The sequence below is a fragment of the Vicugna pacos genome, chromosome 11 (genome assembly GCF_048564905.1).
Source record: "Vicugna pacos chromosome 11, VicPac4, whole genome shotgun sequence".
Lineage (NCBI taxonomy): Eukaryota > Metazoa > Chordata > Mammalia > Artiodactyla > Camelidae > Vicugna > Vicugna pacos.
Window position 1 is genome coordinate 44,291,564 of NC_132997.1, and position 25,937 is coordinate 44,317,500.

General features: G+C 36.1%; 1 protein-coding gene and 1 pseudogene across 2 annotated transcripts in view; both read right to left on the reverse strand.

Moving 5' to 3' along the window:
- Window positions 1-25,937, reverse strand: part of SFTPD (surfactant protein D) — a 91,020-nt gene that overhangs the window by 33,395 nt on the left and 31,688 nt on the right. Inside the window, exon 3 of one of the 2 annotated variants that reach the window (XR_004191892.2) lies at window positions 1,252-9,788. The exons of the other annotated variant lie outside the window; for it this stretch is intronic. The gene's annotated coding sequence lies outside the window, so the exon portion shown is untranslated. Of the gene's footprint in view, window positions 1-1,251; window positions 9,789-25,937 lie in introns of those variants that run through there. 2 annotated transcript variants of the gene reach the window in all.
- On the reverse strand, window positions 10,867-11,428 carry LOC102525638 (arginine-fifty homeobox-like; annotated as a pseudogene).

The following is a 25,937-nucleotide window of genomic DNA, read 5'->3' on the forward strand; positions in this document are numbered from 1 at the left end:
ATGAAAAACACCTGGGTCTAGAGTCAACATTTTACTTTCAGTACAGTATCAGGAAAGGAGTTCTCCTGATCAAGCTGAGTTTCCTCTCTATCCATGGAGAACAGAGGTTAAGAACACAGGGCCTGGCAAGCCAGTTGAAGCAAGGTCATAGGTTCTTGGGTACAAATGAGTCTTTCAGAGACTCTGTTGTGATTATACCTATGAATGCATTTCATAATTTACATACCCCCAAACCACTGTCTTCATAGCTTATGGAGAGCAACAGTTCTCAACCAGGGGCAATTGTGTCCCCACCCCCAACCGGGGACAAGCCCAACGACCCTAGATGATTATGTCATCCCAAGGGGTTGGGGAGGGGGGATTTGGGGCGGGTCTGTGTGGGCCCCTAGGGTCTCAGGCCCAAGATGCTGATGAACAAATGTAACTTCCATTTCCTTAGTGACTTACTTCAAACCTTGCCAGGGAGGCAGTCTTCAGCACAGGGTGGTACTTCAGAGGTGAAGGAATAAAGGAATAAACAACATGCCCAACCAGCCTAATCCTTCATTGTTTCATGGACTTTCCTTCCTGACCATTGATGCAAATGGGTCTACAGCCACGTGGCCACCTAACACCGAGTGTTCCCAATTCATTACTAGGATTTGAGTATGTGCTGCCTTGGATACCCAGAAGGGGAGGGTCAAGAGAAAGAAGTATTTCTCCCCAGCATGCCCTCGAATTGAAGTCCCTGTAACCTATGATTTATTGGGAATGATAACATTTGAAAAAAACCCTAACCTCAAGACCTTCCTCTAGTAAGTTGCTTTATGTGTTGGTGGTACAAATACAGTTTCTCCTAGAATAATTATTTTCTTTCCAGCTGTCTTTGATCACCAGATACATTAAATTTTCTTTTTAACATTGATTATTCCATTCATAATGATTGGCCTGTTAACTTCGCTGTGTCAAAGCTATTTGAAAAACTTAGTAGCACAATAAAAGATAAAAAAAAAAAAGGAATTCTGGCCTGAAAACTAGGAATATGGGTACTATTTTAATGCAGAGTCCTCCATACTATATATGGTTCATTATTCTGTAGTAGTGATTACAGTGATGACAGCATACCATGGTCACGTTGACCCTATTGCTTACATTCTGTTGTGCCCATGTGTCATTTAATTTTCTGCTATGAGGTGAAGATCCAGTCCAAGTCCCTTCCCCCATCAATGAATGTCCCAAAACAAGTTTTCCCCCGTTGGTAGAAGACATAGACAAATTTATCATTTTTTATTTAATTCTTCACATTGTATGATGTAACATGCAAAAACTTCTTAGCAAAATACATGAAATAAGATATTGAGTCAAAATTGCTAGCCCACATTGTGTCGTTAGTGACCCTGAGAGACAATGAAAGAGAAATTCAAGCGTACCTGGATTCTAGTTTCTGGAATGACAATTTCTTTTAATTGAAATATACTTAGCATAAAATATTGTGTAAATTTAAGGGGTACGACATGTTAATTTGATACATTTATATATTGTCATATGATTGCTGTTGTAGCAATAATAGTACTTCTATCCTGATACATAATTCCCTTTTAGAGGATGCAATATTAAGTTCTCTTCGCTTAGCATGTTTGATTATAATAGAATATTGTTGTCTGTATTCACTATACTATGTGTTTGACCTCTAGAACTTATTTACTACTTATTGCAAGTTTGAACACTTAAAACACGTATTCTAACCCCCCATCCATCTCCTCTAGTAATCATTTTACTCAGTTTTTATGAGTTAGGCTTTTTTTAGATTCCATGTGTAAGTGATTTCACACAGTATTTGTCTTTGAGTTATCTCACTTAGTCTAATGTCCTTAAGACCCATCCATACTATTGCAAATGACAGGATATACTTCTTTCTCCTGGCTGAATAATATCCCATTGTACTTGTACGTGTAACTCATCTCTTTATCCATTCATTTGCTGATGGGCACTCAGGTTGTTTCTACATCTGAGCTAATGAGAATAATGCTCCAATGAACACAGGAGTGCATATAACTCTTCAAAATCCTGTTTTCATTTCCTTTTGGTATGTACCCAGAAGGGGGATCGCTAGAGCATATACAAGATGTGCTTTTCATTTTTTGAGGAACCTGCATATTAATTTCCGTAGTCACTGAGCCGACTTGCAATCCCAGAAACAGTGTACACAGGTTCCCTTTCCACCCTTGCAACACTTGTTATCCCTTATCATCTTAATGATACCCATTCTAAAAGGTGTGAGGTGGTAGCTTATCGTGGTTTTGATGTATATTTCCCTGATGATTAATCACGCTGAACATCTTTTCGCGTGCCTGTTAACCATTTGGATGTTTTCTTTGGGAAAATGTCTCTTTAGTCCCTCTGCCTACGTTTAAATCAGGTTGGTTTTTTGTTTATTGTACGAGTTCTTTATATATTTTGGATATTAACTCCTTATATGAGTTATATGGTTTGCAAAAAACTTTTCTCCCATTCTCTAGGTTACCATTCATTTTGTTAATCGTTTCCTTCGCTGTGCAGACGTTAGGTTTGACATAGTCCCACCGGTTGTATATTGCTGCTGCTGTTTGTGCTTCTGGGTGTCATATTAAAAAACAACCACTGCCAAGACCAGTGTTGAATAACATCCACCCTGTTTTCTTCTTGGAGTTTTATGTATCAGGTATGTTTAAATCTTATGATTTCTAGTTAATTTTTGTGAGTGTTGTAAGATAGGGGTCCAGTTTAGTTGTTCTGCATGTGTTTATCCAGTTTTCCCAACACCATTGATTGAAAAGACCATCCTTTCTCCATTAGGTGTTCTTGGCTCCCTTGTCAAATATTATTGACCGTGTATGGAGGGTTTCATTCTGGGCTCTCTATTCTGTTCCACTGGTCCATGTGTCTGTTTATTCTAGTACCATTTTGTCTTTACTACTATAGCTTTGTGTAGTTTGAAACCTCCAACTTTGTTCTTCTTTCTCAGGATTGCTTTGGCTAATCAGGGTCTTTTGTGGGTCTATACAAATTCTGGGGTTGTTTTTTCTACTTTTGTGAAGAATGCCTTTGGAATTTTGATAGAGATTACACTGAATCTATAGATGGTATAATGAATATTTTTAATATTTTTGTATTTTAATTAATTTAAATTTTAATAGTTAATATTTTTAATATTTCAATCCATGAACATCAACTGTCTTTCCATTTGTTTCTATCTCTTTGAGTTAACGGTCTTGTATTTTCATTGTACAGATCTTTCACTTCGGTGGCTAAAATTTTTCCTTAGGCATTTTATTGATTTTAATGCTACTGAAATAGTGTAGTTTCCTTTTATTTATTTTTCAGATAATTTCATTATCAGTGTACAGAAATGCAAGTGATTTGTATATGTTGACTTTTTTAATCCTTGAACATTACTGATTTTATTATTTCCAAGTTTTTGGTTGAGTCTTTGGGATTCTCTATGTAGAAAATTGTATCATCTGCAAATAGTGACAATTTATTATTTTTTAATTTGGGTATGTTTTATTTTTTTGTCCTGCCTAATTGCTCTAGCTAGGACTTCCAGTACTATATTGAGTAAGAATGGTGAGAGTGGGCAACCTAGTCTTAACAAGAATCTTAGAGAAAAATCATTTAATTTTTCACCATTAAGGTCTTAGCTAAGGGTTTATGTATGGCTGTTATTATGTTGAGGTGTGTTTCTTCTATATGCAATCTGTTCAGGGGTTTTTGATTATTTTTAGTTGAAGTATAGTTGATTTACAATATTGTGTTTCAGGTGTACAGCAAAGTGATTTAGTTATACATACATATTTTTCAGATTATTTTCCATTGTAGGTTATTACAATATATTCAATATAGTTCCCTAATACAGTAAATACTGTTGCTTATCTATTTTATGTATAGTAGTTTGTGTCTGTTAATCCTATACTCCTAATTTATCTTCACCCTCCCTCCCTTTCCTCTTTGCTAACCACAAGTTTGTTTTCTATGGCTCTAAGTCTGTTTCTGTTTCATATATGGATTCATTTATATTTTTTAGATTCCACATATAAGTGGTATCATATTTGTCTTTCTCTGACTTACTTCACTTAGTATAGTATTGCCTAGGTCTATCCATGTTGCTGCAAATGGCAATATTTTATTCTTGTTTATGGCTGAGTAATAGTCAACTGTGTGTGTGTGTCTGTGTGTATATGCCACCTCTTAAATCATCTATTGATGGGCACTTGGGTCATTTCCATGTCTTGGCTATTGTAAATAGTGCTGCCCTGAACTTTCAGGTGCATGTATATTTTCAAATTGGTGTTTTCAACTTTTTTCTGGATATACACCCAGGAGTGGAATTGCTGGATCATATGGTAGTTCTATTTTTAGTTTTTAAAGGAACCTCTCTACTGTTTTCTGTGGTAGCTGCACTCATTTACATTCCTACCAATAGTGTAAGAGGGTTCCCTTTTCTCCACACCCTCTCCAGCATTCATTCTTTGTAGACTTTTTGATGTTAGCCATTCTAACCAGTATGAGGTGATATCTCGTTCTGGTTTTTGATTTGCATTTCTCTAATAATTAGCAATATTGAGCGTCTCTGCATGTGCCTGTATGTCTTTAGAGAAATGTCTATTTTGGTTTTCTGCTCATTTTTGATTGAGTCATTTTTTATATTGATTTGTATGAAGAATTGTCTATTTGGAATATTAACGCCTTGTCAGTCACATCATTTGCAAATATCTTCTCCCATTACTGTTGCTTGTATTTTCATTTTGTTGATGGTTTCCTTTTCTGTGCAAAAGCTTTTAAGTCCCATTTGTTTATTTTTGCTTTTATTTATTTTACCTTGGGAGACCTAAGAAAATACTGGTACAATTTACATCAGAGAATGTTTTGCCTGTGTTCTCTTCTAGAAATTGTATGGTGTCATGTTTTACATTTAGGTCTTAAAATGATTTTGAGATTATTCTTTTATATGCTGTAAGGGAGTGTTCTAATTTCACTGGTTTACATGCAGCTGTCCAGCTTTCCCACCACCACTTGAAGAGACTGTTTCTTCTCTATTTATATTCTTGACTTCTTTGTCCTAGATTAATTGACCATAGGTGTATGGGTTTATTTCTAAGCTCTCTATTCTGTCCCATTGATCTATGTCTGTTTTTCTGCCAATACTACACTGTTTTGATTACTCTAGTTGTAGTATTGTCTGAAGTGTGGCTGGGTTATGCCTCTGGCTTTGTTCTTTTTCCTGAAGATTGCTTTGGCGATTCTGGGTCTGTTGTAGTTCTATATAAATTTTTGGATTATTTGTTCCAGTGCTATGAAAACTGTCATGGGTATTTTGAGAAGGATTGCATTAAATTTATTGCTTTGGTTACGTATGGCCATTTTGAAAATATTAATTCTTCCAATCCAAGAGCATGGGGTATCTTTCCTTTTCTATGAATCATCAATTTCCTTTATCAATGTTTTATAGTTGTCAGTGTATATGTCTCTTCACCTCTTTGGTTAAGTTTATTCCTAGGTATTTTTTCTTTTTTGGATGTGATTTTAAAAGGGATTTTTTTTCTTACTTTCTTTTTCTGATATTTCATTGTTACTGTAAAGAAATGCAACAGATTTCTGTATATTAGTCTCGTATCCCACTACCTTGCTTAATTTATTTATTCTAATAGTTTTTGTGTGGAGTCAAGGGTTCTCTATACACTACCACGTCATCTGAAAATAGTGACAGTTTTAGCTCTTCCCTTCCAATTTGGGTATCTTTTGTTTCTTGTCTGATTGCTGTGGCTAGGACTTGCAATACTATGTTGAATAGAAGTGGTGAGAATTGGCATCCTTGTCTTCCTGAATTTAGAGAAAAGGCTTCCAGCTTTTTACTGTTGAGTATTTTGTTGGTTGTGGGTTTGTTGTAAGTTGCTTTTATCATGTTGAGATATGTTCCCTCTATACCCACTTTCGAGAGCATTTTTATCATGAATGGATGTTGCATTTTATCAAAAGCATTTTCTGTATCTATTGAGATGATCATATGGTTTTTGTCTTTTGTTGATGTGGTGTAGCACATTGGTATTTTTTCAATGCTCTTTTTTTAATTGAAGTATAGTCAGTTATAATGTGTCAGTTTCTGGTGTACAGGACAATGTCCTAGTCATGCATATCCATACATACATTCATTTTCATATTCTTTTTCATTAACGGTTATTATAAGATATTGAATATAATTCTCTGTAATACATAGAAGAAATCTTGGTTTTTAAAATCTGTTTTTATATATAGTGGCTAACACTTGCAAATCTCAGACTTCCAGACTTATCCCTTCCCATCCCCTCACATTGATTTTTCTGTATGTTAAACCATCCTTGTGACTCTGGAATAAATCCAGTTTGATCATGGTGTATAATCCTTTTTATGTATTGTTGCATTCTGTTTGCTAATAATTTTGTTGAGGGTTTTTGCATCTATATATTCATCAAAGATACTGGCCTTTAATTTTCTTGTTTTTTTTTGTAGTTTGTCTGGTTTTAGTATCGGGGTGATAGTGGCTTCATAGAAGACTTTGGGAGTGTTCCCTCTTCTTCAATCTTTTGGCATAGTCTGAGGAAGACAGGTATAAGCTCTTTGTATATTTGGTAAAATTCCCCAGTGAAGCCATTCCGTCCTGCACTTTTGTTTCCATGGAGTTTTGTTTTGTTTTAATTACAGATTCTATTTCACTTATAGTGATTGGTCTGTTCAAATTCTGTTTCTTCTTGACTCACTTTTGGCAGGCTGTATGTTTCTAGAAACTTATCTACGTTTTCTAGGTTGTCCAATTTGTTGGTATATAACTGTTTATAGTATGATGATTTTTAATATTTCTGTTGTATTGGTTGTTCTTTCTCCTCTTCCATTTATTATCTTGTTTATTTGGGTTCTCTCTTCTTGGTGAGCCTGGTTAGAAATTTGTCAATTTTACTTATCTTAACAAAAAAAAAAAAACCAGCTTTTGGTTTTATTGATATTTTCTATTGTTTTTTGTCCTCTATTTATTTCCCCCGATCTTTTCTTTCCTTCTGCTGACTTTGTTCTTTTTTTTTCTAATTCTTGTAGGTGGTAGGTTAGGCCGAATTTATTTGAGATCTTTCTTGTTTCTTGAGAAGGGCCTGTATCGCTATGAACTTCCCTCTTAGAACTGTTTTGCTGCATCCCACAGACCTTGTAAAGGTTTTTATCATGAAAGGATGTTGTATTCTGTCAAATGCTTTTTCTTCATCTATTGTGACAATCATGTAATTTTTACCTTTCGTTCTACCAATGTGATGTATTATATTTACTGATCTGCATATGTTAAACCAGCCTTGCATCCCAGGGATAAATCCCACTTAGTCAGGTGTATAATCCTTTTAATGTGCTCTTAAATTTGGTTTACTAACTTTTTTTTGCATCTATATTCATCAGGCATATTGGTCTGTATTTTCTTTTCCTGTATTGTTTTTATCTGGCTTTGGTATCAGGATAATGCTGGCCTGGTAGAATGTGTTTGGAATTACTTCCTTCTCTTCAATTATTTGGCAGAGTTTGAGAAGAACTGGTATGAATTCTTCGTTAAATGTTCAGTAGAATTAATCAGTGAAGCCATTCTTCCGGGGTTTTCTGTGTTGGGGGTTTGTAATCACTCTTTCAATCTCTGTACTTGTTATTGGTCTGTTAAAATTGTGTGTTTCTTCCTGATTCAGTCTTGGTAGGTTTTGTGTTTCTAGGAATTTATCCATTTCTTTGAGGTTATCTAATTTGTTGCCATGTAATCATTCAGTCTCTTATGCTATATGTCACAGTCTCTTATCCTATGTGTTGTTACAGTATCAGTCGTAATGTCTTCTCTTTCATTTCTAATTCAATGTACTTGAGTCTTCTGTTTTTCTTATTTAGTCTAGCTAAATGTTTGTCAATTTTGTTTTCTGAAAAACCAGCTCTTAGTTTTGTTGATCCTTTCTATTGTACTTCTGGTCTTTATTTACTTTTGCTCTGGTCTTTATTATTTCCTTCTATCTGTTAACTTTGAGCTTACTTTGTTCTTTTTCTAATTCCTTGAGGTATAAAATTAGGTTGCTTATTTTAATCTTTCTAATTGCTTAATATTTGTTAACTATCTCTATAAACCTTCAGAGCTGATTTTGCAGCATCCTCTATGATTCAGTGTGTGTTTCCATTGTCATTTGTTTGGAGACAGTTTATTTCCCTTTTGATTTCTTCTTTGATTTGTTTGTTCAGAAAGGTGTTGTTTACTTTCCACATATTTTGCAGATTTTCCAGCTTTCCTCTTGTTGATTTATAGCTTCAAACCATTGTGGTCAGAAAAGATAGTTGGTGTAATTTAAATCTTAAATTTACTAAGATTTGTTTTATATCCTGTCCTATCATGATCAACTCGGAGAATGTTCCATGCACAATTGAAAATGATGTATTTTGATGCTGTTGATGGAATATTCTGTATACATCTGCTATGTCTAAAGTGTGGTTCAATTCCAATGTTTTGTTAATTTTCTGTCTGGATGATCTACCCATTGCTGACAGTGGAGTACAGAAGTCCCCTACTAGTATTGTATTATTGTCTGTTTCTCCCTTCTTTCTCATCCGTCTAGTAAGTCTGTGCCTTTTGGTTGAATTCAGTCCATTTACATTTAGAGTGATTTTAATATGTAAGGACTTAACTACTGCCACCTTATTTATCTTCTGGTTGTTTCATATCTCTCTTGCTTCTTTTCCCATCTGCTTCTGCCTACACTTGTACATTGGTGGTTTTCTACGGTGGTATGCTCTGCCCTCCCTTGTTTTCTGTGTTTTGTGAATCTGTTCTTTAATTTTTGCTTTTGGTTACCAAGAGGATTATATAAAACATAGATAACAGCCCATTTTATGCTGATAGCAACTTATCTTCATTTGTCTATAAAGTCTCCACCCTTTTACTCCTCCCCATTTATACTTTTGAGGTCAAAATTTACCTCTTTTTATGCTGTATATTTGTTAACAATTATAGTAGCTGTAGTTATTAACACTTTTTTCTTTAACCTTTATACTATAGTTAACTTAAGACACCATTTTCAGATAGAATAAGTTTTCTTAATTCTATCTATAGTTCACCTTTACCAGAGTGTTGTGTACTTTCATATGTTTCCATGTCATTAATTAGTATCTTTTTTTCAGCTTCCAGAACTTCTTTCAGAATTTCTTGCAAGGCAGGTCTAGTGCTGGTGAACTCCCTCAGCTTTTGCCTGGGAAAGCCTTTATTCTTCCTTCATAGCTGAAGGATAACTTTACCAGATAAAGTATTCTTGGCTAGAAATGTTCATTTTCAATACGTCACCGCACTCTCCCCTGACCTAGAATTTCTGCTAAGAAATCCACCGATAGCCTAAAGGGGATTCCTTTGTAGGTTACATTCTTTTTTCCCCAACTGCCTGATGAGCAGGAGTAGGGCAGATCTGACAGCTTCTTTGGATCTGCAGCCCTTTCTGAGGTTTTGTTTATTTTTGGATGCACAGGTGCACTGGAAACCTCCAGGATCCCTTGGTGCAATGTGCAGAGGCAGTTTGGTTTGGCTATGGATGTCTAATTAGTTGTTTTAAAAAAGGAGAGGAAAAGGAAATGATTTATGCCACCAGGATGCTGATGTCACTCTTTTCGAAAGCTGAGTCCTCTGGTCGGTCACCCTCTGCTAGTTCGCCCAGAGTAGGAGTCTGTGAATAACGCCCGGAGACTGCCCTTCCGCCTCAGCTTCAAAACAGTCCTAAATCAGGATCTTCTTGGCAATGAGCCTGTTTTAGAGAAGAAGGTAAAAGTATTAGGAAGGCTTCACTTGATACGTATTCAAATCTGTGCTGTGAGCCTATGCTTTTCTTTTTAATTGAAGTACCGTCAACTACAATTTCTGGTGTACAGCGTTATGTCCCAGTCGTGTATATACATACATTTGTTTTCATATTTTTTTCCATTAAAGGTTACTGTAAGATATTTTGCATAGTTCCCTGTGCTATACAGCAGAAACTTTCTTTTTTTTAATTTATTTTTATATATAGTGGCTAACATTTGTAAATCTCAAACTCCCAAATGTATCCCTTCCCACTCCTTTTCCCCGGTAACCATAAGATTATTTACTATGTCTGCGAGTTTGTATGGTTGTTTTTAACAACCAACCAAACTTTATTTAAGTATTGAAGTTTCCTGTACAGAGGTCTTACTTTTCTTAGTTAATTCCTAGATATTTTATATGTTTCATCAAGAGGTACTTATTTTATCATGTTTCTTTATTATTGGTTTTGAGAAATGCTGTTAGTTTTATAGGCTAATCATGTAGCTGGCAAATGTGCTTATCTTTGTGATTCTAGAAGTTTGACTGTTGGTTTTCCTTGATGAGCATCTCATCTTCAAAAATCTGTTTTACCTTTCCCTTTGCCAGTTGTTACATTTCTCACTACATATACACTTAAACTATATTAAAACTAATAGTGATGGTGATTTCCCCTTAAATTTTGGCTGAAAATACCTTTTAGAAAATCCTGGACTTAAAGGTTGAAAATAAAATATGAGTTTATAACCTGCTCCTGTTAAAAGTGAATAAACCTGAGAGGCTGCTAGCCTTCTTTTAAAAAGTCAAGGATAGTTTTGGGAAGAGGGAATCTTGGTGCCTCATTGGCTGTCTAAGGGACCAGAAAGACCTTTTCCAGGGAGAGTTGTGAGGCTGATTGGGGAATACTGAGCTATACTTGGAGAAAACTCTAGTTTTTATAACATTTCCGTGGAAATCAAAGCAACACTGAGCCAAATAAAGGGAAGAGGTATGTACAAGGTGCAAGATCCTTTTTCTATACTGTCTGATGTTGATTAGTGCTTTGATCAGAGAAATCCAAAGTCCATACTACTGGAGGGGTTCTGGAATTCTAGGCTCTCTTAGGCTGTAGGCTGCAAAGGCTGCAGCTTGTCATACTGAACCAGGTTTGCCAAGGAGATAAACCTACAGCTGGACCAGAAGAAATGCTAAGAGAGGAACTCTATTCTAACTTGGCCTTGTTGGTGAGAGAGACTGATACAGAGAGTGGAAGGAAGAGCTGGCTATCTCATTTTCATCAGGAAAACTGTACACTTCCATGATTTGGGTTATGTCATAGGCATCAGAGTACAAACCAGGAACTGAGGCCACTAGCTTCTCCAATTGGGGATCTTGGATTTGGACATCACTTGTAGGACTCTCAGTGAGGACAGAGTCCCCTGCCCAATTGAAAGGGCCTAAAGGCTGAGGTAAAAGGGAACTACAGAAATCTGAAACTGGGGAGGGGAAAAAATGAGGACTCGATGCTGTTGGCACTTTCTTGGCTAAAAGGATCTGGTTTGGTGGCTTCAGTGATTGTTGCTGCTGCTGCTGCTTCCTCATTTTGAACAGCAGGTTTCTGTGAATCATCCTGGGAATTCATGCTGGAATCATCCACATAGATAAAAGGATCTGCCTGGAGGTTCTCTTGGGCCATTTTGTTCATCAAGGGTGCTGACATCTGTCATAAGTTCCCTTGGAGGGCCTGTTTGATGAGTTTCTCTGGAAATGCAATTCCTCTAGTGTCTTTTGTAGATGAGTTCATAGTGTCCTTTTTTTTCTTTTAGATTCCACATATGAGTGACATCATATGGTATTTTTCTTTCTCTTTCTGGCTTACTTCACTTAGGATGACATTCTCCAGGTCCATCCATGTTGCTGCAAATGGCATTATTTTATTCTTTTTTATGGCTGAGTAGTATTCCATTATATAAATATACCACCTTTTCTTTATCCAGTCATCTGTCGATAGACATTTAGGTTGCTTCCATGTCTTGGCTATTGTAAATAGTGCAGCTATGAACACTGGGGTGCATGTATCTTGTCGAATTAGAGTTCCCTCCTTTTTATGCCATGTGGAAACCTTCAATCTATTCTAATCTAAAGTGAATCTGTTTTCACTTTATGGATATACCTAATGCCATGCTGAACTGCACACAGGGTGTGATATATGTATATTAGGAAGGGTAACTATCAATGAACTAGGTATTCACACCAACCACTAACAGTCCATAAAGGTACATGGAAAGGAAAAGGGAAGCAAAAAGAGAGGCCATCAATGAAAGGAAAATGTTAACAAAGTTTAAATTAAGAAAATACCTCAACAACTCATGAAATGAACAAATGCCTTTTGAAACATAACTTGTCAAAAGTGATGCAGGAAGAAAAAATCTAATATATCCATATTTATTAAAATATAGAGTTTGTAATTACATATCTTTCCCAAAAGAAACTTTAAGCCTTGATTACTTCACTGCTGAATTCTAACAAATATTTAAATCAGAAATATTAAGGTCTACACAAATTCTTTCAAGAAATGGAGACCTTTCCAACTTGTTTTAATGAGGCCAGCATAAAGCCAGTTAAAAATCTGACAAATACGAGAAAAGAAAGATTAATAAATATTCCTCATGAATATAAATAATACTTAATAAAATAGCAGGAAATAGAACTTAGAATGAAAAAAAAAATGGTACCATGACTAAGTGGAGTTTATTCCAGCAGTATTTCACCACAATAACAAAGGAGGAAAAAAATCTCACAAAATTGAACACTTAATAAAAACTCACAGCAAACCAGCAACAGAAGAGAATTCCACCACTTGATAAAAGACATCTCTGAAAATCTAACAGCTAATATACTTAATGATTTACTATTAAATCCTTTTCACTTAGGATTGGAAGAAGGGAAATATATCTATTCTTGCCCCTTTTATTCAACATTGCAACAGCAGTCCTCGTCAATACAATAAGGCAAGTAAAAGAAAAACAAAGATTTAGAAAAAAAGGAAAAATTGTTGTATATTTATAAAAATCCTATGTAATTTCCAAAACTACTAATTTTGGACTAATAAGTGAATTTAGGAAGAAAAAGAAAATACCAAAAAAAGGCTTATTGAAATTAAGCTTATATTTTTATAAATTTGAGAATAAAATGTTGATAATCACGTACTATGCTCTATACCTAGAATACCAACTTCAAGATTTTGCTTTCCCATTGATGGGAATCTTGACTGTCAATTTTTCATCCAAGGGTCCAATGTCAAAGGCTCCCTCAATTTTGTGACCAATCTTATCACTGAAAAATAAGCTCTTTGGTAACAATCTGTCCTTGCAATCACAGTTGTAATTTAAACTTTCATAAACCCAGGAAAAGAAATATGACATCTGGATTCTGGAAGAACAGAGCACAGAATCTGATAGGACATTACCACTACAAGTGCTGATCAAATCCATATTGGGAGAGTCACCTGGGTTCCACAGAGACTGCTGGCCAACTGGGCAACTCCCGGAAGAACAGGGCTTATTAAGGCCCAAGATGGCCCACCCATTTCTTAAATACCTTCCTATTTCAGCTCTTTATTGAATATTTAAGACCCTGAAAAAATGATACCAGTAGCAGTTGAATTTCAAGGGGTAGTAGAGGTGTTAACAGGTACCTTTGCAACTGTCATAATTCTTTTCCCAGTATGACTTTGATTCAGGCCTCCCTAGATTTCTCATTCAGAAACAGTGTGTTCTCTGTTATGTTCCATTACTCTGGTTTCTTCCTTATTGTGGATGGACATGTTATATATTATTTCAAGTACAGAAAGCCTCAATTTGCCTGTTTACTTTGCACATGTATACAAACTCTTCTCAGCAATTCCTGAAGCACATTTCATTCCATCTGCAAATCAGATTGTTTATAATTAGGATGATGACATGATATGAACATCCCTGTAGGTGAACTGTTACTGGAGGTCAATCCAGGGGTTATGACAAACTACATGCAATCCTGGTCAGGGAGCAACCTCTCTTATGCGGATAAAAAGTATGGTGCAGTTTTGTCAGCTGACAAACCCTAAGGAAAAAACCATACATATTCCTTTTGAAGGAAGAGAAACAATCTCTGGAGCTGGGCTCTACTTTCTTAACTCTATTTTCAGGATAAGTGAAGAGACACCTGGGCTCAGAAAAGGTCTGAGCTGATTAACAAGATTGTGGAAGGGGAAGATGATTAATTGTACGAAGTATGAGTTGCATATCATTGAAAGATATATTTCTTTCATACACAGTGAAAACAAAACAGAAGCCTGAAATGTGACTTTGTATTTTTTTTAAGTTTAAAAAACATCCTGCTTAGATGGTAGATGCTACCAGTAAATCATTTCAATTGAGAATAGGCTCCAGAAAATTAAAAAAATTACGTAGTGTGTACTTTTGCCCCAGAGAGCAGAAAAACTTAAGTTATGTGTATTAAGATGAGCACAAGAAAACATATTCAGAATCAATTAGGGGTGGGACTAGTTACACCAGGGACTAAATGTAATCCATTCGATTAAAATTATGCTAGGTGCAAGTGTGTGTGTGTGTTCAAGTACTCAAATAGCCCCTGCTTTAACTGAAGGAAACATTAATTAGTTTAAATAAAAATACTGTGCTGTGGAACCAGCAGGTGCCTCTCCAAACTTCGTTTTCAGTTGGGGCTTGTTAAATGCTGCTTTACAGCAAGTCCTGTGGGTGGGAGGCCTCTGAGTAGGTTGTAATAAACATATTTTAATGGAAAATTTGACGCCCTTCTATTAAGAGATGTCTAAGTTGGAGTGTGTTGAGGAGCTGCATGAGAAATCTTGTCATTGTTCACTTTTTGCAAACATTTAAAAAATGTAAAGCATTTAACTTAGGTAGCTTTGACATGTAAAAACAATATATGCATACAATGCAGTGAGGTTGGAGATAAGTATACATCCATGAAACTATCACCACCATCAGGTATATAAACATCCATCACCTCCCAAAGTTTCCTCTACTGCACTTTTTTTTTTAAGGATAGGAATACTTATCATAAGATCTACTTCTTAGCAAATCTGAAGTGTACAATAGTTTTCTTAGCTTAAACACTGTTGTATAATCTCTAGAACTCACATACATAAAACTAGGTACCTTAACCATCATCTCAACCTCCTCATTTCTCACTACCCTTATTCCCTGGCAACTACCATTCAACTCTGTTTTTTAAGGGTTTGACTATTTTAGATTATTTTAGACTATTTTAAGATCGTGCAGTCTTTGTCTTTCTGTGTCTGGCTTATTTCACTTGGCATCATGCCCTCCGGATCCATTCATTCAAGTTGCTGCAAATGGCGGGATTCCCTTGTGTTTTAAGGCTTCACAACATTCCACTATGTGTATGCTACATTTCTTTATCTACTCATCAGTGAGAATTTAAGATAGTTTCTGTCTTGGCTATTGTGAGTAATGCTGCAGTGAATATGGGAATGCAGATACCTCTTCAAGATCTTGACTTCAGCTTTTAGATAAATACCCTGAAGTGACAGTGACAGATCACATAGTAGTCTTTTTAAAAAAAAAATTTTGAAGAAACTATAGTGGTTTCCTAATTTTCCTAAATTTTCATTTCCACCAACAGTATACAAAGTTCTCCTTTTCTCCTCCACATCTTTTCTCCACCATTATCATTATCTTTTGTCTTTGATAAAAGTCATTCTAACAGGTTATGAGCTGATGTCTCCTGGTTTTGTGTGTGTGTTTTCCTATTGCTGAGTGATGTTGAGCATCTTTTCACAAATCTGTTGTCCATTTGTATGTTTCCTTGAGAAATGTCTATTCAGGTCTTTTGCCTGGATTAAGTGTTTTGTTTTTGTTTTCCTGTTGAGTTGAGTTCATAATATTTTGGATGTTAACCCTTTGTCAGATACATTGTTTGCAAATACTCTCCCATTCCACAGACTGCCTTTTCCTTTTTCAATTATGTCTTTTGTTGTACAGAATATTTCTAGTTTAATGTAGTCCCACTTCTTCACTTCTGATTTCTTTGTCTGAGAGTTTAGTATCATAACCAAAAAAATCATAGCCAAAACCAATATCAAAGAAATTTTCCCATTTTCTCCTAGGGGTTTTATAGTTCAGGTCTTACATTTAAGTCTTTAATCCATTTTCAGTTGATTTTTTTTTTGAAAGGTATAAAACATGATAGATGGAACAGTGGACATACAACTTGAAGAGTAACAAGTCACAGTGCATTGTGCCACTTGCCCAACCCACCCCACCTCACATCCTTCAGTCTCTGAAAGGGTCCTGGAGAGGCACCTGGAGTCCTTGAAGTTGTGGAATCCATGGGAATTGCACACTGTGCCGCTAGCCACGCAGACAGTTAGGCTCAGTTTCCACAAACAAGCTGTATGAAGGATGCTGAGTGCAGCAGCAATGTTTGGCGCCGTATTACAGGGGAAAGGTTCACACAGAGGACCCGTTGAGCCTGCTGCGGCACCTCATCGTCTAAGGAATGCCTGTCCACCTTGATGGCCTGGAGTTTCAGTAGCTTTGCTGTTCCAGGTCTTCGCCACACCTTAGGGGATCGGGGCCCAAGCCATCTTCTCTTCTGGGGAGGAAGATCCTTTGCCTCCTCAGCCCTTGTCCTCTTCTGCCCCACAGTCTCAGGGCAGCTCTTCTGGCCCCTTCTTGCAGTCCTGGCCTGAACAGACACTTGGCCTGCCTCTGCCCCTGTGCTGGGTGCAAGCCCCCTTGGCCCTGGCCCGCACTGCCTTGGCTTTGGCTTTGGCCTTGGCCTGGATCCGTGCTGCCTTGGCCTTTCCCTGGGCCCTGTTTTTCTGCATATAAGACCATGTTATCTGCAAATAGACAATTTTTCTTCTTCCTTTCTGATTTGAATGCCTTTTATTCCTTTTTCTTGCCTGACTTCTCTAGCTAGGACTTCCAGTGCTGTATTGAACAAGGTGGCAAGCACGAACATCTTATCTTGTTCATCATCTTGGAGTAAAAGCTTTCAGCTTTTCAAGTTAGGTATATTTGCTGAAGGCTTGTTACGTATAACCTTTATGGAGGTACACTCTTTATATGCCTAATCTGCATCTGTTAATATAATAAATTTATTCTTAATTCTGTTAATATGGTATATAACATTATTTACAAATATCAATCCATCATTGCAAGCATGAATCCCACTTGATCATGGTATGATCCTTCTAGTGCTGCTGAATCTGCTCTGCTAGTATTTTATTGAAGATTTTTGCATCTTTGTTCATTGGGGATATTGGCCTATAAATTTCTTTTCTTGTAGTGTCCTTATATGGCTTTGGTATCAGGGTAATGCAGGGCTCATAACATGATGTTGGAAGTGTTTCTTCTCGTCAGTTTTTTGGGAGACTTTGAAAAGAATTGGTGATAATTCCTTACACGTTTGATGGAACTCAACACTTTAGCCATCTGGTCCTGGGCTTTTACCAATTCAATTTCCTTATTTATTGGGCCTATTAGGACTATTTTTTCATGTTCCATCTTAGCAGCTTGTATGTTTTCTAGGAATTTATCCTTTTTGTCATCATCCATTTCAACAAAATATTACAATTTTTTGGAATGTATATATTTGTTTATTGTCATCCCTTATGACCTGTATTTCTATAGTATCTAATTTCTTTTGTTTATAATTTATTTGACTATTCTTTTTTTAGTTAGTCCAGTTAAATGTTTATTTTTATCTTTTTTAAAAAAATCAACTTTTAATTTTGTTCTTTTCTATTTTCTAATCTTGTTCTTTTCTATTTTTAATCTATTTCATTTCTCTATCTTTATTATAAATTTCCTCTTCTGCTAACTTTGGACTTAAGTTTGTATTTTTCTAGTCCCTTGAGGTATAAAGTTGTGTTTTTAGTAGTTTTTTTTTTTTTCTTAATATGTGTCTATCATTGTAGACCTTCCTCTTAGAACTGCTTTTGTTGCATCCTATTGAGTTTTGGTATGTTGTATTCCATTCTCATTCAATACAAGTTCCTTTAAAATTTACCTTTTGATTTCTTTAATCCAATGGTTGTTTGAGTGTGCTGTTCAAATTGAATCTATTGTGAATTTTTCAATAACCCCTTGTTATCCATTTCTAGTTCTGTATCATTGATATCAATCCTTTGAAATTTATTAACATCTACTTTGTGGCCTAACATATGATCTATCCTGGAGCATGCTCCATGTGTGCTTGAGAAGAGTGTATATTCTGATGTTGTTGCATGGATGCTCTGTATATGTTAGGTCCATTTTGTCTATAGTGTTGCTCAAGTCCATTTTTTTCCTTCATTCTGTCTGAATGACCTATGCATTGTTGAAAGTGACATATTTGAAGTCCTCTGCTATTACTGTATTGCTACCTATTTCTCCTTCCAGTTCTGTTAATATTTGCTTTATATTTAGATAAAATTTATATTCAGATATTTGGTGCTTATGTATTTGACATTTTTTATACCTTCATGATGAATTGGCCCCTTTACAGTATGATGACCATCTGTCTCTTGTGACAGTTTTTGACTCATACTCTATTTTATCCAATACAATTATGGCTACACCGCTCCCTTTTATTAACATTTACACGGAACAACTATATTCTTTCACTTTCACCCTATGTGTGTCCTGTAAGCAAAAGTGAGTTTCGTAAAGGAAGCATATAGTTTTTTTGTTGTTTATCCATTCAGTCATTCTCTGTATTTAGGTTGGAGAATGTAACCCATTTACATTAAATAATTGATAGAGATGGACTTACTTCCATTTTGTTCACTGTTTTCTGATTGTTTTGTTGTTCCTTTCTTGCAAGCAGGGCTAGTGGGGTCTGGGCACGGGCATGCACCGACCTAGGCAGCATAAGGACTGGCATGGATGGGTGTGGTGGCCCAGGCCCTAGGTGTGTGTAGTAGTAGCTCCAGCTCTCAGGAGAGTGTCCCAGTGAGGTCTAATATCTGCAAATCTAATAAGTATGAAGTGTTATCTCTTTGTATTTTTTTAAATGAATATTTTCCTTTGTTTCTTGCTTTTGCCTTTTTCAAAATTAAGGTATAATTTACATGCAATTAAATGAACATATTTAACTATATACAGTTAGAGTTTTGATCTAAGAAGCATCAGGCTCAATAATTAGATGTTTTTACCACCTCAGAAAGTTCCCTTGCTAGCTTTTCCAGTTAATCTCCCACCCAGGGCAACCACTGTTACGATTTTTATTACCAGATTATTTAGCCTGTACTTTTAGCTTTATGCAAACAGAATGTTGTAGCTTGTATGTTTTTGTGTAAGGCTTCTTTGCTTAATATAGTTTCTGAGGTTCATCTAAATTGGTATATTATCTGGGTTCACTGCTTTTGGTTTTGTAGTATTCTGCACAATTTGTTTATCTATCCATCAGTTGATCTATTCTTCTGTTGATGGACATTTAGGCTTTTTCCAGTGTGAGGCTGTTATGAAGCTGTTATGAATGATGCATGGTCTCTACATGGTTTCATTTTTTGTAGGCAGCTTCACTAGGTTCAATGTGAAAGTGTACATTTAACTAAATAAACTGTCCAAAAGTTTGAGTGGTAGTAACACTTCATATTCTCAAAAGAACGTATGAGAGCCCCAGATGCTCTACATGTTCATCAACACTTGGTATTGTCAGTCTTTTACGTTTTAGACACTCTATAAGCAGGAAACAATTTCAGCAGGGTTGTATTTTTTCCCTGTTGCCTAATAACACTGAGAACCTTTCCAGATGTATATTAGCAGTTGGTATCTTATTTCATGAAATATTTATCTATTTCACTGGCTTACTGATTTCAAAGAGTGCATTATCATTCTGAATGCATGTCCTTATAAAGACATGTACTGCAAATAGTTTCTCTAAGGCAGTGGCTTGCCTTTTCATTTTATTAACAGCGTATTTCCATGATCAGAAGTTTTAAATCTTGGTAAAATTTACCCAGCTTTTCTTTATTGTTAGTGCATTTGTTTTCTGTTAAAAAAATTCTTTGAGTACTCCAACGTCACAAAAAAATCCTTTTTTGTTTAATTATACATTGTATGTTGGTTTAGCTTTTACATTTTAAATGTAAAATGTATCACAAATTAATTTTGGTTTATAAGTTTGAAGTATGGTCAAAGCTATTTTTTTCCCAAATGGATAACCAGTTGACTCAGATTATTGAAAAGACTTTTCTTTTCCTGAATTGCATTGGTGACACCGTCAAAATCAATTAGCCATGTATGAGTGTATTTCTGGGCTTTGTATTACATTACATTAATCCATACGTCTATGCTTACAAGAAAACCACACTGACTTAATTACAACAAACTTCAAATTAAAACTTGAGAGAGGTGGTATAAGCCCTCACCTTTTTTTTTTTTTTAAAGATTCTCTTGACAATGCTGAGTTTTTGAAGTTTCCATATAATTTTGAGTTGACTTGCCAATTCCCCACCACCACCACCACAAGAAGCCTGTTCAGATTTTATTCAGTCAAGACACCAATTTGGAGAGTATTGACATCTTCACTGTATTGAGCTTTTCAATCCATAACTCTGGTATGTATTTCTCCACTTATTTAGGTTGTCTTTAATTTCACTTAACAACGCATGGTAAGTCCTGGCGTCCAACTTTGGTTTTAAAGTGACACTGGCCTCAAAGTGATTTAGAGAACATTCCCTTATCTGTTTCATGAAAAGAGTTTGTGTAAGGTTGTTGTTTATTTCTTAAAGGTTTTAGCAGGTTTCACTGGTAAAAGGATCTGATCCTAGAATGTTATTTGTGGGAAGATTTTGTATTAAAAACAACTTGACTGGTATAGTCCAATTCAAATGTTTTTTTTTCATCTTCTCTCGGTTTTGATAAGTTGGCTTTTTCACAGAATTCATTTCACTTAAGTTGTTGAATTTAAGAACATGGCATTGTTCAGACTAAGTTTCTGTAGTAATTTATTATCTTAATTGATTTTGGTAGTTTTAAAGGTTTTATTAAACTTTTAAAGAGCTTTCTTTGTTAATTTTTTCTGTTTATTTTGTATTTCATTGATCTCTGGTTTATCTCTATTTCCATTGGTTTTATTTCATATACTTGAAGCTTTTTTCTGTTTATCCTCTTTGTACTTATTCCTTTATTCCTCTTTTTCTTATTTTGTATTGAATGAGCTTTTAAATTTACTTTTTATCTCTTCCATGCACTTTGTTGTCATTGTGAAAAGGTCATTTTTGAACATTATAAAATATACAAAGTTGCAGGAATTTATAATGAATGTGTATATTTCCAAATTCTAACATGACATTTATGTGACAAATACCTCCCTTTCTATTTATCTGCCCAACCATCAACCTATTTTATTTTTTGGTGCACTGCAAAATAAATTCTAGACAATAAATTTCAGAAGACTTTCCCTTAAGTACATCACTGTGCATACCATTAGCCAGACTTGAAGACAGTGCATAATCTTAATCTTAAAAGTTCGTTCTTAAGTTTTGACAAATGCCTGTATCTGTGTAAAACAAGTCACTTTTCAAAATAACATTACCATTTCCCCCCAGAGAATTTCTACTTGGTCCCTCCCAGTCTGTCACTATTTTTATTGATGATTATTCCACTCTGAGGATAGAACACTGCTGGCTTATTAATCATTCTATTGATGGACACCTGATTTATACAATATCCAGCTTTGGGCCACCATGGACAAAGCTGCTAGGGACATTCTTGTACAAGTCTTTCTGTGAACATGTTTTCATTTTTCTTGGTAAATGCCTAAAGAGTAAAAATGATAGATCACATGATGTATTTTAACTTTTATAAGAACCTGCCAGACCATTTTCCAAAATGATTGAACTAGTTCATATTTCCACCAAAATACATGAGAATCCTGATCATCTTAATAGACACAGAAAAGGTATTTGACAAAAACCAACATCCTTTCATAATTAAAAAAAAAATTAATCTTGGAATTGAAAGAAACTTCCTCAATCTGATAAAGGATCACAAACTTCACAATTAATGGTGAAAGATGGAAAGCTTTCCTCCTAACAAACATTAGAAACAAGAGGAACCAAGGAGGTGAAAGATTTATACATGGAGAACTACAAAGCATTGATTAAAGAAATTAAAGATGACCTAAAGAAATGAAAAGGGAGATTTCTGGTCAAGATGGCAGAGTGGTAGGACCACGAGCTCGTCTCTCCTCCCGAATACAACAAAACCACACTGACTGCTAAATAACCATTGAAAAAAAAGACTGAAACCTAGCAAAAAAGATCTTCAACTGAAAACAAAGAGGGAACCACAGCAGGACGGTAAGATGGGCGTGCTCATGATATAATCAAGCCCCATACCCACCCACCCCAGGGGGGCAACCCACAAGCTGAAGAATAAGTCACAGAGGCCCTCCCATAGGACTGAGAATTCTATGCCCCATGTCAGGCTCCCCAGCCTGGGATGCTGGCAGTGGGAGGAGATGGAGACCCCAGGACATCTGTTTTTGAAGGCCAGTGGGGCTTAGATCCACAGGACTCGGGGAAACAGACTTCACTCTCTTGGGAAGTGTACACCGAATCTTGTATGTGCCAGGTTCAGGGGCAGAGGCAGTGATTTCATAGGAACGTGGGCCAGAGCTGCCTGCTGGATTTGGAAGGTCTCCTGGGGACATAGGGGTTTGGCTGCGGCTCACTCAGGGGGCACGAAAGCTGGTAGCTGACAATCCCGGATTGTGAATCTATATGAGCTTCCCTGGAGGCTGACATCTTGATTGGCTCATTAGCACAAAGACCTAGCCCCACCTAACAACCTGTAGGGAAGCCTCAGGGCAAACAACGTACTTGGTGGGAACATAGCCCACCAAGGTTCAGCAGACTTCCTGAGCCACAAAGGCCTCTAGACACAGCCCTACCCACCAGAGGTCCAGGACCAAGCTTCACCCAGCAGTGGGCAGGCACCAGGGGCTCCTGCCAGGAAACCTGCATAAGCCTCTAATCCAGCCTCATCCACCAGGGGGCAGATACCAGAAATGAGAAAACAACAATCACAAGGCCTGTGGAAGGAATCCACAAACACAAGCCAGACTCGGTACTGGGACCAGCTGGACTCTGGCCCTTGGATGACAAAAGAGTGTACTGCTGGGACGCATAGGACATCTCCCACAGAGGGCCAGCTTTCCAAGGTTGAGAAATGTAACTAACCTACCTAAAAAATACAAATAGAAAGACAGACAATATGAAGCAGCAAAAAAATATCTCCCAGGCCAAGGCACAAGATAAAATCCTAGAAGAAGAAATAAGTGATGAGGAGATAGGCAATTTATCTGAGAAAGAGTTTAAAGTAACGATGGCCAAGATGTTCAGAGAACCCAAGAGGAGAATAGATGCACAGAGTGAAGCTTTTAAGCAAGGAGTTGGAAAATATAAAGAACACCCAAACAGAGTTGAAAAATAAAATCACTGAAATGATTACCACTAGAAGGAACCAAGAATAGACTGAATGAGGCAGAAGAATGGATCAGTGACCTAGGAGATAGATTAGTGGAAATCACTACTGCAGAACAGAAAAAAAAAAAAAAAAGAATAAAAAGAAATGAGGATAGTTTAAGAGGACTTTGGGACAATATAAAGTGCACTAATATTTGCATTACAGGGGACCCCGAAAGGGAAAAGAGAGAAAGGACCTGAGAAAATTTTTGGAGAGAGATGACTGTTTCCTTTCCCAAACTGGGGAAGTTTTTGGTTATTCTAAGTCCAGGAAGCACAGAGAATTCCACACAGGATCAGCCTAAAAAGGAACACACCAAGGAACATGGTAATCAAATTGACCAAAATTAAGGATAAGGAGAAAATATTAAAATTAGCAAGAGAAAAGCAACAAATAACATACAAGGGAACTCCCATAAGGTTATCAGCTGACTCTTCAGCAGAAGCTCTCCGGGCCAGAAGGCAGCGGCACGATATATTTAAAGTGATGAAAGGGAAAAACCTACAACCAAGAAAGAATACTCATGCAGCAAGGCTCTCACTCAGATTCGATGGAGAAATCAAAAGCTTCACAGATTAACAAAAGCTAAAAAAAAATTCAGCATACCAAACCAGCTTTGCAACAAATGTTAAAGGAACTTCTCTAGTCATCAAACTGCAAGCAAAGAGAACAAAAAGAAGAGACATAAAAAAGACCTACAAAAGATTGCTTTGGCAGTTTAGGGTCTCTTATGGTTCCATGTAAATTTTGGTATTCTTCGTTCTACTTCTGTGAAAAATGTCATGAGTATCTCGACAAGGGTTGCATTGGATCTGTGGATTGCTGTGGGTAGGAAGGCCATTTTGATAATGTTGATTCTTCCAATCCAAGAGCATAAGACATCTTTCCATTTTTTTCATCTTCAATGTCCTTCAATGTTTTATAGTTTTCAGAGTATAGGTAACCTCCTTGGTTAAGTTCATTTCTAGGTATTTTGTTGTTTCTGATGCAATGGAAATGTTTATGCCTGTTATGAAACTCTGGGTTTTGAAGTGAAAAAAAAAAAACAGTGAATGAAGGGCCGCAAGTGGCAAAATACCCTTCTCACAGGTGAGTTGTATTCCATTACATATATATATTTATGCTGCATCTTCTTTATCCTTTCATCTGTTGATGTGCACTTAACGATGCTTCCATATCTTGGCAAGTATAAATAATGTTGCTGTTAAGAGCAGGGTGTATTTATCTATTTGAATTAATTCTTATTTTGTGGTTGGCTTTATTCCTTTGATAACTATGTAAGTTTAAAAAGCTAAAGCTCTAAACATTCTTAGAAACAACGAACAGTGCATATATGTAAATTAGAAATGTACAGTATTTGGTGTGTATGTATTTACATGCAATATATTGTATATGTGCAGTCAAACTGTAGCAATTCTACCTCATAAAAATAAAAAATGAAAAAAGAAAACCACAAATCAGACAATAAATGGTTTTTTTTTTTTTTAAAGGACTACTGATAAGGATAAGCATTAAATCTGTATATTGCTTTGGGACCATTTAACAATATTAGTTCTTCCAATCTATGAGCATGGAGTATCTTTCCATTTATTTGTGTCTTCTTTAATTTCTTTCATTAATGTCCAGTAGTTTTCATCATACAGGTATTTCACCTGCTACATTAAATTTATTCCTAGGTATTTTATTCTTTTTGATGCAATTATAAATAGGATGGTTTTCTTAAATTCTCTTTCTGTTAGTTAGTTATTAGTATATAGAAATGCAACTGATTTTTGTGTATTGGTTTTGTATCCTGCAACTTTACTGGATTTGTTTTAGTTCTAACAGTTTTTTTTTTTTTTTATGAAGTCTTTAGGGTTTTCTAGATATGTCATCTGTAAATAGTGACAGCTTTGCTTCTTCCTTTCAAATTTGGGTGCCTTTTATTTCTTCTTGTCTGATTGTTCTGGCTAGAACTTCCAATATTATGTTGAATGAAAGTGGCAAGAGTGGGCCAAAAAACAAATAAAAACGAAGATATCCCATGCTCTTGGACTGAAGGAATCAATATTATGAAAATGTAGATTGCCTTGGGCAGAATGGCCAGATTTAATGTGATGCCTATCAAATTACCTATGACATTTTTCACAGAAAATAATCCTAAAACTTATACGGAATCACAAAAGACCCAGAATTGCCAAAGCAATACTGAAGAAAAAGAATGACACTGGAGGAATAACCTTCCCAGACTTCAGACAATACTACAGAGCTACAGTAATCAAAAACAGCATGGTATTGGTACAAAAACAGACATACGGATCAATGGTACAGAATAGAGCCCAGAAATAAACCCACAGACTTTTGGTCAATTAATCTTTGACAAAGGAGGCAAGAACATACAATGGAGTAAAAAGACAGTCTCTTCAGCAAGTGGTGCTGGGAAAACTGGACAGCAGCATGTAAATCAAAGAAGTTAGAACAGTAACTCAAACCATACACAAAAAAAAAAAAAAATGGCTGGAGAGGGGAGCCTTCCTACACTGCTGGTGGAAATGTAGTTCGGTGCAGCCACTATGGAAAACAGTACAGAGATTCCTCAAAAAAAATCATTCATATGTAGAATCTTAAAAAGACAAGAAAGGACACTA